Source organism: Canis lupus, chromosome 27, assembly GCF_003254725.2.
Source record: "Canis lupus dingo isolate Sandy chromosome 27, ASM325472v2, whole genome shotgun sequence".
NCBI classification, from domain to species: Eukaryota; Metazoa; Chordata; class Mammalia; order Carnivora; family Canidae; genus Canis; species Canis lupus.
This window is the reverse complement of record NC_064269.1, coordinates 39,589,928-39,604,468: the sequence shown is the minus strand read 5'-3', so window position 1 is coordinate 39,604,468 and position 14,541 is coordinate 39,589,928.

Sequence of the window (14,541 nt, the reverse complement as noted above, 5' to 3'; positions counted from 1 at the left end):
GGACATGAAGAATTTCCTTTATGCCCACCTTCTGCTGGGCACTTCCAAACACTGTCCCCTTCCTTGCCACAAGTCCTTTGAGGTAGACACTATCATCTCCAGGGCACAGGAGAGGAAATTTAACTTGGCCATGGTCATTGAGCAGGCGGGTTAAGTCCGTGCTCAAATGAGGACACAGTCTGGTTTCCTCTTAACTAGCCCTCCCTGGCCCCCCCTTCTGTGTGACAGTTTGCATTTAAGAATGAACATTACAGTCTTAGGGACATGGAAAGCAAACTTGCCTGTGTGAAAACATTTGTAGCACCTGTTTCATGAACAAGAACACAATAAACCAGCAGGTAGAGTAACCGCTGTCTTACGGTTGAGCCCAAGCCATCTTCTCAGACTGGAACTAATGTTCCTCTTCTGGACTTGCTATTCCAAGTAGGTGTAGGGCCTATCTAGAGGGTCTGGCTGCCTGGGGAGATGGGCTTGGGTGACACAGCCCCCAGCCTGGGAAAGCACTGTCCCTAAACAACAGGACCTAGTGAAAGGAGTTCGCTTGCACGTGGAGAGGGAGTCTGGAGCAGCGTGCTTCTGAGCTAAGTGTTGCTCTGGTAACAAAGTGAGCCTGGGGAGGAGATGAAAACCTTCCAGAAAGGAGCGCCAGCCTGCAGGCCATTGGGATGGCTCTGCCTCCCCCGTGCTGGGTGGCAGAGCAACGATGCATTACCCGGTTCCATTTGAGTAACTTTATTGGCGTAAGAGGGCATTCAAGCGCTGCCAAAGTCAACATGTCGGGCTTAGTGAGCCCAGGGCAGAGCCTTCCTCAAGATTCATAGGAGGCCTGTTGTACCAGTGTACACACCTGCCTTTGCCAGAGCCCCATGATCAAACCCTTCTCTGCAATAGAGGAGACTCGGGCTGGTGTCTGGCTCCGGGAAAACTCTACACTCGTCTTCATCTTCCCGCCCTGCCTGGTTTCCTGACAGAGCTTGAGGACACGGGCAGGTGTGCTCCAGTGTGAAGCTTCACAGGATAGAGGAACAGGTTTTGGCCCAGCTTCGTTGCCAACAGCCGCATGTCCTCGGATGACTCCCCTGTCCTGATGGGGGCTTTTGGCATCATGAGACTCTACCGCACAGAGGGGCAGTGGCCAGCCTAGACAGTCCTCACTTCTCTACGGAGGCTGTGGTGAGAGGCCCCGTTGGCCACCAGCGGGGGAATCTCTCTGTCCTCCCACAAGCCTCTCGGGTGCCTCCATCTACAAGCTGTGTGAACTTGAGCACATGCTTAAACTCTCAGAGCCTTTCTTTCCTGGTCCTATACAATGAGGGTAGTGCTGACATCAGAAGATTGTTTTGCACTGTAATGAAATCATTCAGTTCTTGGCTCCTAAATCCCTCTGAGTATTACTGAGGAGGAGGAGGAGGAGGAGGAGGAGGAGGAGGAGGAGGAGGAGGAAGATTAGCTATCGAGGGATTTGCACAGGTCCTTATTCAGGAATTCTGGTAGGAACTTCCAAAGTTCGAGGTGGAGGATTAATTAACCCCTTGATTAAAGTCTATCAATCACTGATCCCACAGGACACAGTCCCAAAGGAGCATTTTCCCAGTCCCTCTGGCCCCGTCTCACTGACAGGCCTTGAATCCTCAGCTGCCACACCAGCTAGGTGTGGTAGAAAGTTAGGCAGAAAGTTAGCTACCTAGTTAGAAAGGTATTTCTAACTCTCACTAGCAACCTATGTGATTTTCTGATATGTGTGCATGTGGATTTTGTTCCTTCTTGCAAATGCTTGGGACAGCCTTGTTCTTGCTGCCTCTCCCTCTCACTTGTGTCCAACAAGTCTTGCTCCAGGTTGATCTTTTAGGGTTGGTATTTTTGAGAATTTCTCTGTGGTTCACTTCCCATATGTGTGTTTGTGTGTGCTTTTTACTTTAGCTAGCCCACGTAAAAACACTCCACTGAGGCTTGGAGAAACCATCTGCATTTGTTTTATCACCTTTGAACATGTGTTCAGAAATGAAATCTGTGTAGTCAGTTTATGGCTACCCAGGGGTTTGTGTGGCTTCCAGGAAGAAGCATCCCCTAGACTTCAAGTTCTGATGGCGCTGGGGCTGCAAACCCAATGCCAGGTTCTCAATCAGGCTGGGCTTTGCCTCCCAGATTTCTGGCTCTGCTTGGCCCTGGGGAAGGTACTCTGAAGCCCAGAGAAGAGCCAACAGCCCACAGCAGCCCCTCCTCCCACTCCATCTCCACCCCACCCACCCCCAACACTGTCCGCACCCCTGACCCAAGGTCCTTAAATGTGCTCAGTTCCACAGACTCATGAAGAGCCGCAGCCACTGAAGGCTGATTCTCTCAACTGGAACCTTCTACAGCCTACCCTCCAAATCTAAGGAGATCCAAACTCCTTACACATGGCTTCTCAAGGTACACAGGGTGAGTGGATGTCTCGAAAGGCTCACATGTTCACAACAAGCTGCAAATGCAAGCACCTCTGTGTTGCCTGGAACCCCTGGGTCTTTCTTTGGTTCCAGATGGAGGCTGGCCCAGCTGGGAAGAGCAGAACCACAGAGCGGGTCGGAAGCGCTCCGAAGGGCAGTGGATTTGTTTCCTTCGGTGCTCGCCTGCATTTGGTTACAGCATACAGCAGGCCAATGAAACAAGCACAGATGTGCCTATGGCAGGGGCTGGGGGTATGGAGAAGCAAGAAGGTGGAAGGCAATGGCCCAGAGATACCAAAAGCCTTTTTAAGAAGCTGCCTACCACTGATGAGTGTGGCTTACTTGTTACAGAGTTCCTGTAATGAATTGCCTGTCAATGATAGAAGTCTCCATGGCAAGAAAACATAAAAGTTTATTGGAAAATTGGGAAACACTCTTTAGAGGTAGATGGTTTTTCACATGGAGATGTATGGAGGTGGGTGTGCATGCGTGCATGTGTGTGTGTGTGTGTGTGTGTGTGTGTGTGTGTAGCTGCTTTGACTACGTAACCATTGATGTATTGCATTTTTTTAAGAAAAGATAATGCTCAAAAAGAATGCTCCGGAACATTCTAAAGTTTAACCTTTAGGAGACCGAGCTGGTAGCCAGCTGGCGAGCATATGGAAAATGAACATTCTTGGGGCTAGAAAACAGACTGATCAGGGTTGAGGATTTACAGACAGAAAAGCATGAGGCAGACTCCACCAGCCAAAACAGGAGTTGGATTCGTGGGCTTTTTGATTCAGTAGGAAAGCACTGGAAGCTGGTGCTGGGCTTAAGGGGTAGAAGATAAGACCAGACCAAAGAATAAATAATAGTAATGGTGATCATTTCCTGGCTGATCCCTCCACGTAAAGCACTGTGTGCACCTGGTAGTTTTAACTCCTTCCTACAGCTGAGAATGCTGGTTAACAAAAGTTGTCACTTGCCTAAGGCTGAACAGCTAATAAGGGAAAGTGCCTGGATCAGAGCCCCAGAGGTCTCTGTGGTTTGGAGGTGCAATGCTCTTACCAGAGTGAGTGATGCAGTAATGGAGAAGATGCTGACTGTTTCAGGGGACCCTGATGGCTGAATTGCAATAAGGTGAGGGGAGCAAGGAGGGTGGCGTATACTTAACACACAGGGGAGATTGAAGTGTTAGTACAGCAGTGATTCCCAACAATTTCCAGTGGCCCTCCCACCTCACACCTTCCATCCCCCACCCAGCAGCTCAACAATCCCTGTGCTAAGGTTGTTTGTGGCTTCTTCTCGAAGTGTACAGACCAGCATTGCTGTCTTTTTTCTCTGAGGCTTTTGCAAGGAGATAGAAGGCAGGAATTTCAAATTTGGATAGAAACTTTCATCCTGCTTTACAAGGCAGAAATCTCTTATTCATTCAATCATTTTCTTTTTAATTTGTGGAACGCCTATAGGATGTCATGCACCCTGTTCAAGCATATGGTGTCAGCACAAGAGATGTCATCCCTCCCAGGAGAGCAGCGTAGAAAGGGTGAGACTTTAATGTATAGCAGCTTAAAGTGGACCTCATAATTCCCACATCTCCTCTATAAACACCTCCTCACAGGGAGCTGGCTCTATTTTAAAATGGCTCTAATTATCTGGTAGAAATCCATTCCCTATGTCAAAGCCACATCTGCAGATACAACATCTATAACTAAGCTGCCAACAAAAGGGCTACAGGAAGCTAGACAATAAACAACTAAATGCTGCTTGGGACAGTTGAGGCAGGCTTCACTGAAGAGGTGACCTCTGAGCTGGCTCTTAAGGATGAGTAGGAGGAGCTTGACAGGGAAGAATGAAAGGAAAGATATTTCAGACAGAAGGATAGCCTACAAAAGTGCATAAGAGTGAAAGGGTCTGACATACCTAGAGAAAAGTAAAAGGTTTGGGGTAACAAGAATTTTAGGACTATAAGAAGCTGGAGAGAAGCTGGGACCAAATAATTCAAAGTCATGTGTGAATGAAAGTCTATGAAATTTGTATCTGATTCTTTGAGTACCACCCCCCCAACTTTAGCTTCAGAAAAATCACCAAGAAAATTTGCTAAAACTCATTGCTGGGCCACATCACCTGAGTTTCTGACTCCTTACATCTGGAGTAGAGCCTGAGAATGTGCATTTCTAACCAGTTCCCAGGTGATGGTGCTACACACTTTGAGATCACTGGTTTACTAAGCAATGAGGAGTCAACAGCGGTTTTCAGCTCTTTTCTTTAAAAGAAGATGATTTTGGTGGCAGTGTGACAGACAGACTGGAGATCGATTGATGGAGTGATAGCTGGAAGACCAGCAGGAAATAACAAGGGAGGGGCAGGCTAAGGAGAAGGCAATGGGGATGGGGAGAAATGTTGGGTTGGAGAAGCATTTTTTGAAATGTCATCAGTAGGGGGGCACCTGGAGGGCTCAGTGGTTGAGTGTCTGTCTTTGGCTCAGGTCATGATCCCGGGGTCATGGGATTGAGTCCTGCATCGGGCTCCCAGTAGGGAGCCTACTTCTCCTTCTGCCGTGTCTCTGCCTCTCTCTGTGTCTCTCATGAATAAGTAAAATTTAAAATCTTTAAAAAAAAATGTTATCAGTAACCAGCGGATGTGGAAGGTGAGAGAGGAAGGTGTTAAGGAAGATGACCACAACATCCTTGAGGCATATTGGTTTTAAAGCAAATTCAAGAGGACAGCAAGATGAGCGGGTTTGTAGGCAGGAACTATAGACAGTGAGTTTGAGGAGGCCATGGGACAAACTCTCTATTGGGTAGAGAGCTAGTTACCAAGATAGTTTTATGTTTGGGGTAACGAAAGACCGTTCTTCCTTATTTAGGAGTGCTCCAACAGAAATAAGCCATTTGCAAATGGGTCTAGTGGAAGCTCCATGGATGGGTTGAAGCTCATCAGTAAATCAGGGTGTGGAATCTGGACTCCTCTGGGGATCTATGGTCAGGCCTCCACTGCATGCAATCTATTCCACCCTCCTTCTTTATCACTTTGAAAGCTGGACAGACAGCTTAGAGATGACAGAGGAGAAGCAAATGAATATTCTGAGGCCCAGGGCAGTGTCATTCCCTGGAGATGTGCCTCAGCAGCCTGCTTGAGGACACTACTATCACAGACAACTCAGGTTACCTTTTAAAGGGAAAAGTCAGTTATTGGGGAGCTGAAATGTAAAGATTCTGGCAAAAAAAAAAAAAAAGACTTACTGTGGTTCTATTTTCTGGGCTAGGACCTTTACCAATTATTAACATGCCTCTTTGAAAGTCCCTTGGTCAATCAGGAAAATGAAAGATTCCTCTATCGGGAAAATCCTGGAAGGAGCCAAACACCGTCTGTTCTGGAGGTATACACATGCCACATCCTTCTGCCTTGAGTGTCTTTCCCTTGGTTCGGATTCACTCCTGTTCAGTCTTCAGATCTCAGTTTGCAAATTCCTTTCCCCTGGGGGGTACCTCTCCCAAAACCTCCTCCTGAGTTCATTACCCCACCATTGTGTGTTCCCAAGCACACAGAATTTTACCTCCTGCCACAAAACAAGGCCAAAATGAGCTCTGTGGTTATTTGTATGATCATTTGTTGGCTATGTTGCCCCATTTGGCTGCCCCATTTGGTTGCAGCCACTGCAACCAATGGCTGCCCCATTTGGTAGTCAGTAACTACCAAATGGGTTTTAGAACCATATCCCAAATGCTGAGCAGCATGCTCTCAGTAGGTCTTCAATAGTATTTTATAGTACAAACGAATGAATGAGTCCCTTTAGTAAACTGAGCTTACAACAAGATGAAGAATTTGGATCAAACCTAAGGGAGAATGGATTAGTGTAGAAGATTGTATTGCTCTTCAGTTCTTTCAATGTCGATGATGAGTTGGGGGAGTATGTTTTGGAGGCAAAAAGCTCTAAATCTGCAATATCCAATATTCTACAATCATTAGTGTCCCTGTTCAGTCCTAAGCTTGGAGACTCCATTATTCCATTTGTGGAAACGTGGGAATGAGAACCTGAGTTGGAAGAAAACAACTTTTAAATATAAATTAAGGTAAACAAAGCAAAACAAGGCCATGAACCATGGCTATGGTTGCACTTCTTCTTCTTTTTTAAAAGATTTATTTATTTATTTATTTATTTATTCATGAGAGACACACAGAGAGATGCAGAGACACAGGCAGAGGGTGAAACAGGCTCCCTGAGGAGAGCTCAATGTGGGACTTGATCCCAAGACCCCAGGATCATGCCCTGAGCCGAAAGAAGACACTCAACCACTGAGCCACCCAGGCATCCCTAGTTTACACTTCTTAAATAAAGCACATCGTGTACCAGTGGAGCAATCATTTGACCATTCGGGCATACATTCATTCAGCAGAGCTCCCTAGAGACTACCTATGTGCCAGCTCTCCTCCTGGGCATTGTTTAGTACAGTGACAAACAGGCATTGTTTGTCTCCTATACTGTAGTTAGTGGAGCTTCCTGTCTACAGCACACAACAAGGAGAAAAGATAAAGAAAGAAGTAAATATATATATAATATGATTTCAGGCAGGGGTAACCGCTAAGAAGAAACCTGAAACAGGCCAAGGATAGGAATGAGCAGGGAGCAGGTGGGGACAGGGGGATGGTGGTGTTACATGCCTTGTATTTTCATGATTAAAATGCTTGCTGCTGTGAAATTCAAGCCTGACACGTCAGTGTACCTAAGGGAAGCCAAACACATTTCATGTACTCTGAGCAATTAATGGCCCTAATTGAAGCATAGAATCTGCAACCAAAAGTCAAAAGTCAGGCTTTGGCAATGGAAGTTGCAAACAGGGACCCATGAATGAATCATCTCTGGGCAAAGCTTTTTATCAGAGACCTTAGGCACCCCATTCTCCCTTTTGCAAAGTGTTGCTTTTTGCCTGAGGGGCTTCTTCAGCCTTCCCTCCCTCTGAGAGACTTTTTATCCTGTCAAACCTGTTCCATTCCAGAGAAACAAGAGTTGGTCACTCCCTCCTGCCAGTAGGGAGGGCCCGCTGGTCCCCCTCCAGATGCTGAAAGCCCTGCGGTGAGGGGAACAGGTGGGGGGCAGGCCACTCCCTCTGAATTTCTGGGCCTCTGGCTCCTGCCAGCAGCTCCCCAGCCAGGTTAAGTAGAGAGGTTTGCCACACCCGAGGCTAGGTTTCTGGCTCCGGCACCCCAAAGGAACTTTCTTTTATTCTAAGTCATATTTCAAGAAAACTATGCCTGAGGCCCCATCAGGGTGACTTCTGTTGAGACTGTAGTGGAGTCATTTGTATTCTGCAACCCTCAGTTTTCCTTCCTGGAAAGTGGGTATAAAAGCATTTCTTCTTCCATTACAAAGTATCGTGTGTGCTATACCAGCCTACCTTAAAAATGAGTGGCTGGGATAAGAGATTGAAACTGCAAGGAGAGGCAAGCAGCGTTCCAAGAAAGGTCATTAGAACTACTTCCCACCCCAACCTATAAGCCAACTAGACTCCAGAGAGTTCAGGCAACCCAGCCAAGGTCACACAGCCAATATGCAGGGCAGAGCCAGGATGAGTAGGTCTTTAGTCATCCTGTGCAGAACACCCTCCACACTGCCTCAATAGGCTCCTTGACAGAGCTGCAGGGGTGAGAGACAGGAGTGGTCTAGATGCTTCTACTAGGTTAACGTAAGAGCTTTTGCAAGGGCCTTACAGATATCACCCCAGTGTCTGCCCTGCCAGCAAATGCTTCTGCTGTTTCCAGGGACTTCCCAGAGACCGGATCTTTCCACATGGAATCTTCCATCTGTGGCTCTCAGACCCTCCAGATACTGGCCCTCGGGTTTGCAGTGTGATGTAAGGACCCAAGTTCAGCTGACCTGCACTTGACCCCTGATCGCGCCATTCATAATCATGTGATCTTGGGTAAGTTGCCTGATTTCATTCAGCTTCCCTATAATGGAAATGGTGTAGGACCTGCCTCTCGGGGGGGAAAAGTAAAGATGTCTATAGCTGGAACAGGCAGTGTAGACCAGTGGATGGCCACAGGCTGGAGCAGGGTCCTGGGGGCCCCACTGGACCCTCTTTGAGTGCTGGCTTATAAGAAATTCCTGAGGACCCTAGAAGAAATGTAGTGGGATCTCCCTTGGGGGAACTTGCAGAGAGGTACACATTATTTTGCTGCCCCCTGCCACCCTCACTTCTAAGGAGGTGTCTCTTTTTCTTGCCCAGATCCATCATGCTCTAATTTTTTAGTCCAGACCAAATCTGAAAGCTTTCTGAAGTCTATAAAAATATCTTAGATTCCAAAAGCACAGTACCAACCGGGTGGGAAGGAGGTCGTAGAGCAGAGGATTCCTGATTTAGACCAATTCCTATCGCAACATCTACCTTTTCTCCTCCTCGTGTTCTAGCAGATAGTGGTTCCAGCAGAGCTCAGGTCTCCCCCTGCTGCTGGGGGAGACGTTGCCCTGTCCTGGTCCTTTCAGCTTAGCAAGAGGTAAGAGAAATATGGACAAGCAAAAGCTCATGCATCCATCAAGAACTACAGATGTGAACCCGACCACGCTGGTCATCCCACGAGACCTCAGATGAGGCAAGTTGTCTCTAGGCCACATCATGCCCTCTTCACTCAGCTCTGGCTCTGTGTCAGGATCCTGCTTGTGATGGCAGCACACACTCCCGGAGAGACAGACACAGATAGCCATGTGATCAATGTTTCTACAGCTTCATAACAGATTGTTATCAGGGCAGAGATAAAGGGGGAGCTTTTTGCTTCAGGCCAACCAATGGAACACAGCAATGGTGTGGCAAGGACCACACCACGGAGGCAGGTATGCCATGCTAAGGAAAGTAGACCTAGTTCTGCAGAGAAGGAGAGTCTGTGTCCTGTGGGAGCTCAGCAGAAAGACCTTTGGGAGATAGGTCACCATGGGTCCAAGAGTCTTATCTGTCAAGAAGGGCCCCAAGTTTCATCTTTACCCTCTGATCCTCTGTACCCCCTGGACCACCTGCTCCGGCTGCTTCACTGTATCTGTGCCGACTCAGGCTTGCCTGGAGTGAGAGGGACAGATGTGGCCAGCAGGTGTGGCAGCACTGTAGCCATTTGATGGCTCTGGTGTCCGAGGACGTGCTCTTACAGCCTCTCTAGAGGAAGGGCATGCTCAGAGTCAGGTTGAAGGGAAAGCCCTGGGAGGCATCCTGGTGGGTTGAAAGCCAGATTTGGAGAACAAGGTTGCAGGACTCAGCATATGGCAGGGCCACTTCATCGCTCATGATGAAGTGGGTTTTGACCCACCACTTGGCATTCCCCCTGTGCATTCCCTGGTCCCCTTGGCCTGGAGGGAGGACAAGGTCTGGTTACTGCCTTTTCTCGTCTCCTGCAGCTGGACGTCCAGATGCTGGGTCTCAGTCCCGGGACAATTGCACTGTCCATATTGCTTCCTCTCCCTCTTATCCTGTCATGCTTCCTCCTGAACTTTTGACATGAACCCTGCTTCATGTCAGCCTGACAGTCAGCCCAGTGAGTCTTGCAGCCTCGTTTTGCCTCTGAAACCCACAGGCCCTGTTCCAGGCTAGCGACCTACACGTCTCTTCTCAACTCACGGTCAGCAAGGCTGCAACTCTGTAAGAGGGCAGGAAGACAGAAAGCCTAGTTCTGGTGGTCTTCAGAGCAAGAGGCTCCTGGCGGCCCCATGGATTCCTTTGCATTGTTGTGTCCTGTATGCCTGATCCAAAGAGGCAGAGTCTCACACACACACCCCCGCAGCAGCCCCCGAAGCAGTGCTAGCTTTCCCATCTCCTTTTAAAGAAGCTGAATGACAGCATTCCCAGACATGAGTTTTCATCAAATGTCACTCTCATCAGGTCCCACCCAAATGCTTCCAGGAGTTCCCCATTGCTAGAATCCAAGCTTTTGGGCACTTGGAGTCACCAACAGTATAGACTAGTCTCTTTTCTGGTGATTTTTCTCTCTCTCACAGACACTGAGATCAGCCTCCACTGATGTCTCCCTATTTCTCAGACCTGCCATGCACATGTCCCGCCTTGGTGTAGTGCCCCCCTCTAGGCCCTCTCCAGATCCTTCCCTGTCCACAACCTTCATCACACATGATGCCCCCCTCCCCCAGCCCCTGCACTGACTTGAAAGCGATACCAGAAAAGGAGAGGTAGCACAGGTATGAAGTCCTGACTCTTGACTTCCTTCCCTGTGGCAGATGAGGGTGCTGAGCCCCAGGGCAGCGTCGTACCTCTCCAGCAGTCACAGGAGATTAAGGAGAGTGCTGGCACTCAGTCCCACATCCTCCATCTCCAGAGCTCCGGCCTCAAGATGTTCTCCATACAGTACTGATTTCCTCTGATTCGTGGGGAGGGAGAGAGTTGAGGATTACACATGTAGCACTCCCACGCATCTTGCACACTTTGGTCCCCTTCCGGGTGCTCATCCTCCACTTTTTCTGAAAGAAAAACCCCAGCTAGCCACCAGCACTAGCTTGGCCACACCAGATGCTGCTATAATTTCCCTCCTTGGGACAGGGGACAGAATCTGCAGCGCCTGATGCTCAAGACAAGCATGGGATCTCTTATTCATAAATAATAAATAATTTCAAAGCAATGGCAACAAAACATTAGCCCCAAGCACAGGAAGGGCCCTGGGTTACTGCCTGGGTGGCACCCCATGAGGCTCACCTGCTCCTGCTCTGGGCTGCCCTCCCAGCACTCACCACTCCCGGGGACTGAGCAAGCAGGGCCCATGGCTGTCCTTGCTGGAGCTCCAGTGTGAGTACTACCCACACATAGTAGGTCTGCAATAAACATTATTGAATTGGAAAGACTTCTTGTATGCAAGGTTATACACTTCAGAATAGGAGATTCTAAAAGCAAAAGAGATACTCATATGTCCAGATTTCCTAGTGCTTGCAACTTGAAAGGAATATCTGATATCCTTTTTAAAAACAATAAAAGATTGAATATGATTATAGGCGTAATTATGCACACCTCCCCTACCCCCCAAATTCACGTGTTGAAGTCTTACCCCAATACCTCAAAATGTGGCTGTATTTGGAGGTATGGTCTTCAAAGAGGTAATGAAGTTACAGGAATCATTAAGGTGGCCCTTAATCCAATCTGACTGATGTCCTTAGAAGATGAGGTTAGGATACACGCATGCGCAACACAAGCACGAAAGGAAGGCCGGCTGCGTGAAGACACAGGAAGAAGACCGCCATCTGCGAGCCAACAGATCCCTCCCTCACAGCCCTCAGAAGAAACCAACCCTGCCGACACCTTGATCTTGCACTTCCAGCCTTCGGAATTTCAAGGCAATCCATTCCCGTGGCCTAAACGGGAATGGATTGTCTGTAGTCCTTTGCTATGGCAGCCCTAACAAACCAGCACAGATACTTCAAGAAGAAAAATAAATCACCACAAATTAAATGGTAATGGTCGATAAGTTCTTTTAAAAAAACCAGAAAATATGAAAAGCCTAATGCTAATAATTTCATTAATTGCCCAACATACTTTTATGACACTTTCTTTCCCATATTTTGTGTCTGTGTATTATTCACATCTGACAATAGTTTCATTGTGTTGTTTTCTATAGAGAGAAGAGAAAGAGACCTTAGCTTAGCTTGTAGCATGGGCGATCGCATTTTGCCTTTTGTAATATTGATATTCAGGGAAAGTTGCTTCCAGGCTCACAATTTATCCTTGATAATGTCATGTGCATTTTTAGAATTGTCACCAAATTTAGAAAAAGCTCTATTAAAGACTTTCACATATTAGCTGAAAAATGTCAGGACATTTCCATTTTTTTTTTAATGCAGTGATTAATCTCACCTGCTTTCTGAATTGCCAACATTCATTAAGCAGTCTGTCATCATCGCTCCCGCTGTGGGGTTATGTTATATATTTGTCAATGATAGCAGTTTTTGTTGCATCAGCAAAAGAAGAGAGATCTTTTTTCCATGTGAATGTATAATTTATTCCTTTCCTTTAACTGGATTATGTAACAATACTTCTATTGGAAATGTATCACTTCCACCGGAAATTTATGTCTTTCTCCTAATGAATTAATAGGTTTGTGTGATCTGAAATTTTTTTTGTTACAGCTTGTTTTTTGATATCAGAATAATCGTTTTTTTTAATGTCAAAATAATCTTAATCTTACTTCCACAAGATTTTAAAAGCCATGCCACATATGAAGACATTACAAGGGTGCCTCCCAGCCTTTGGAAGGGCTGGAGCCATGAGGGAAACTGAAGCTTCATTAGCTTCCTGGTAAATCAGCCCTGGTCAAGGTTGAAGGCTGGGACTCAGAAGAACTAAACCAACACAAGCATCCAGTGCACGGCCCTCCAGCCAGTCACCAGCACTTGCCCCAGCCAGTGACACCCATGTTCGGAGCCACGATTCAGGCTGCAGTGAATTTCTGTGAGGTTAGGACAATGCACGTTTTCTGCGTTTGCACGTAGGGAAAGAGAAACCATTTCCTGAACCCCAAATGAGGGTGACTCTGAGGGTACTGTCTCCTCTATTCTTCTGGTCGACCAAAATAAGATTTTCTCTGGTTTTGTGCGTAAGGTTTTTCTGTTTGTCTTTTTCAGCAGCACAAAAGGGTTTGGTTTTTGTTATCCACTCCACACCAAACCTCTGCATTCTCTCAGGGTGAGGGAGTTGTGAGGTGGGTCAGAGGGGTCCCTCATTGGCCCCCCAGCGTGTCCCCTCAAGGTGGCTAACTGTGCGGGCTCTGAGCCAGGTGGCTGCAGCTTTGACACAAATTCCATCCTCTACCAGCTCTGGACAGAAAGGAACCAAAGAACACAAGACAGTTGTAACCGTGAGAAGTTAGTGAGTTATTGTTGCAGGAAAAGCACTTAGTACCCAGGACCGGGCACTTCACAAGTGCTCACCACTGTATGGCTGATGTTTTTATTAAGGGTGTGATCAGGAGAATCAGAGGAAACTGGTAGTGAGGGCCAACCCTGTCTGAGCTCGAGGGGATCTCCCTGTCCCCTTCCCTCAGGCCTCATTGGCAGCTGCACCCTCTACTCCTCTACCACACGTTTGTCTCCCGTTTCCTATTAGACGGAGTGCATGAGATGGCTACACTACTGCAAAGGCCAGCCGCACACCCCGAGTGAGTATTCCAGATAGGCCCAGGCCCTAGTCCCAGCCCATCCCAGCTTGGCAAGAGGCCACTGCAAAACTTCACCCCACTGTGTGCCAAACATCAACCACTAGAAAGGCAGGTCCCAGTGCCTCTTCCGAGAAGGCTTTCTGGATTTCACTCTCCTTCCTTAAATTCTGCTCATAGCCTATATCTGCTCTAACTCTGGGCTTAGCTTTTTCAAGAGCCATCCCGACTGTTAGGTGTAGTGTTTCTGAAACTATGCAGTACAAAAAAAAAAATCCGAAAGCAGATTCATAGACTTACAAGGCCAGGGTGTGTATTTTCCCAGGCATCTAGAAGAAATTGCAACATCGTGGTAACTCTTCATCCTGTTTTGTACAATTTTTGCAATAGGCTGCCCATATTTTGAACATGTTTGCTAATTTATTTCCTTTACAATCCAGCATTTGTAATGAAATGCCAATATGAATGAAATGTCAAATACCTTAGGTACCAGACCTTAGCTTAGGTATTTAGGATTAATCTTTCACGGAAGGAGGCAGACAATAGAAAGGACACATAACGAAGAAGTCTGTCTGTGAGATGGTGATTAAGGGCATGGGGAGTAGAAGGAGAAAGCAGAATGGAGCTGAGGTCCCAGAAGGCTGGGGAGGGTGGACAGGAGGGTCAGGAAGCCTCATGGATATGCCGAGCTCTGAGCAAGGACTTGGAAACTTAGAAGCAAGAGGACTGTGCAAGCCCGGGGAAGAGCATTCTGTGTAGAAGGCCTCCAGCGGGAATGCATCTGGCATCCCCTGGAACACAGTCCATCGGCTTAATCCTGGTGAGCCTGCTTGTGGCTTCTTGGTTCGTCTTGAGCATCCCTAACAATGTCAATTTTGGTCTCATTTCTGTCATGTTTATGAGACCTAGGCCTCCTACCCCTGCTCTCCGCGGTTCTGTGTTTAGAAATCAGGAAGGACAAAATTAAATGAAGTATGTAACATAACAGCACACACTCCGA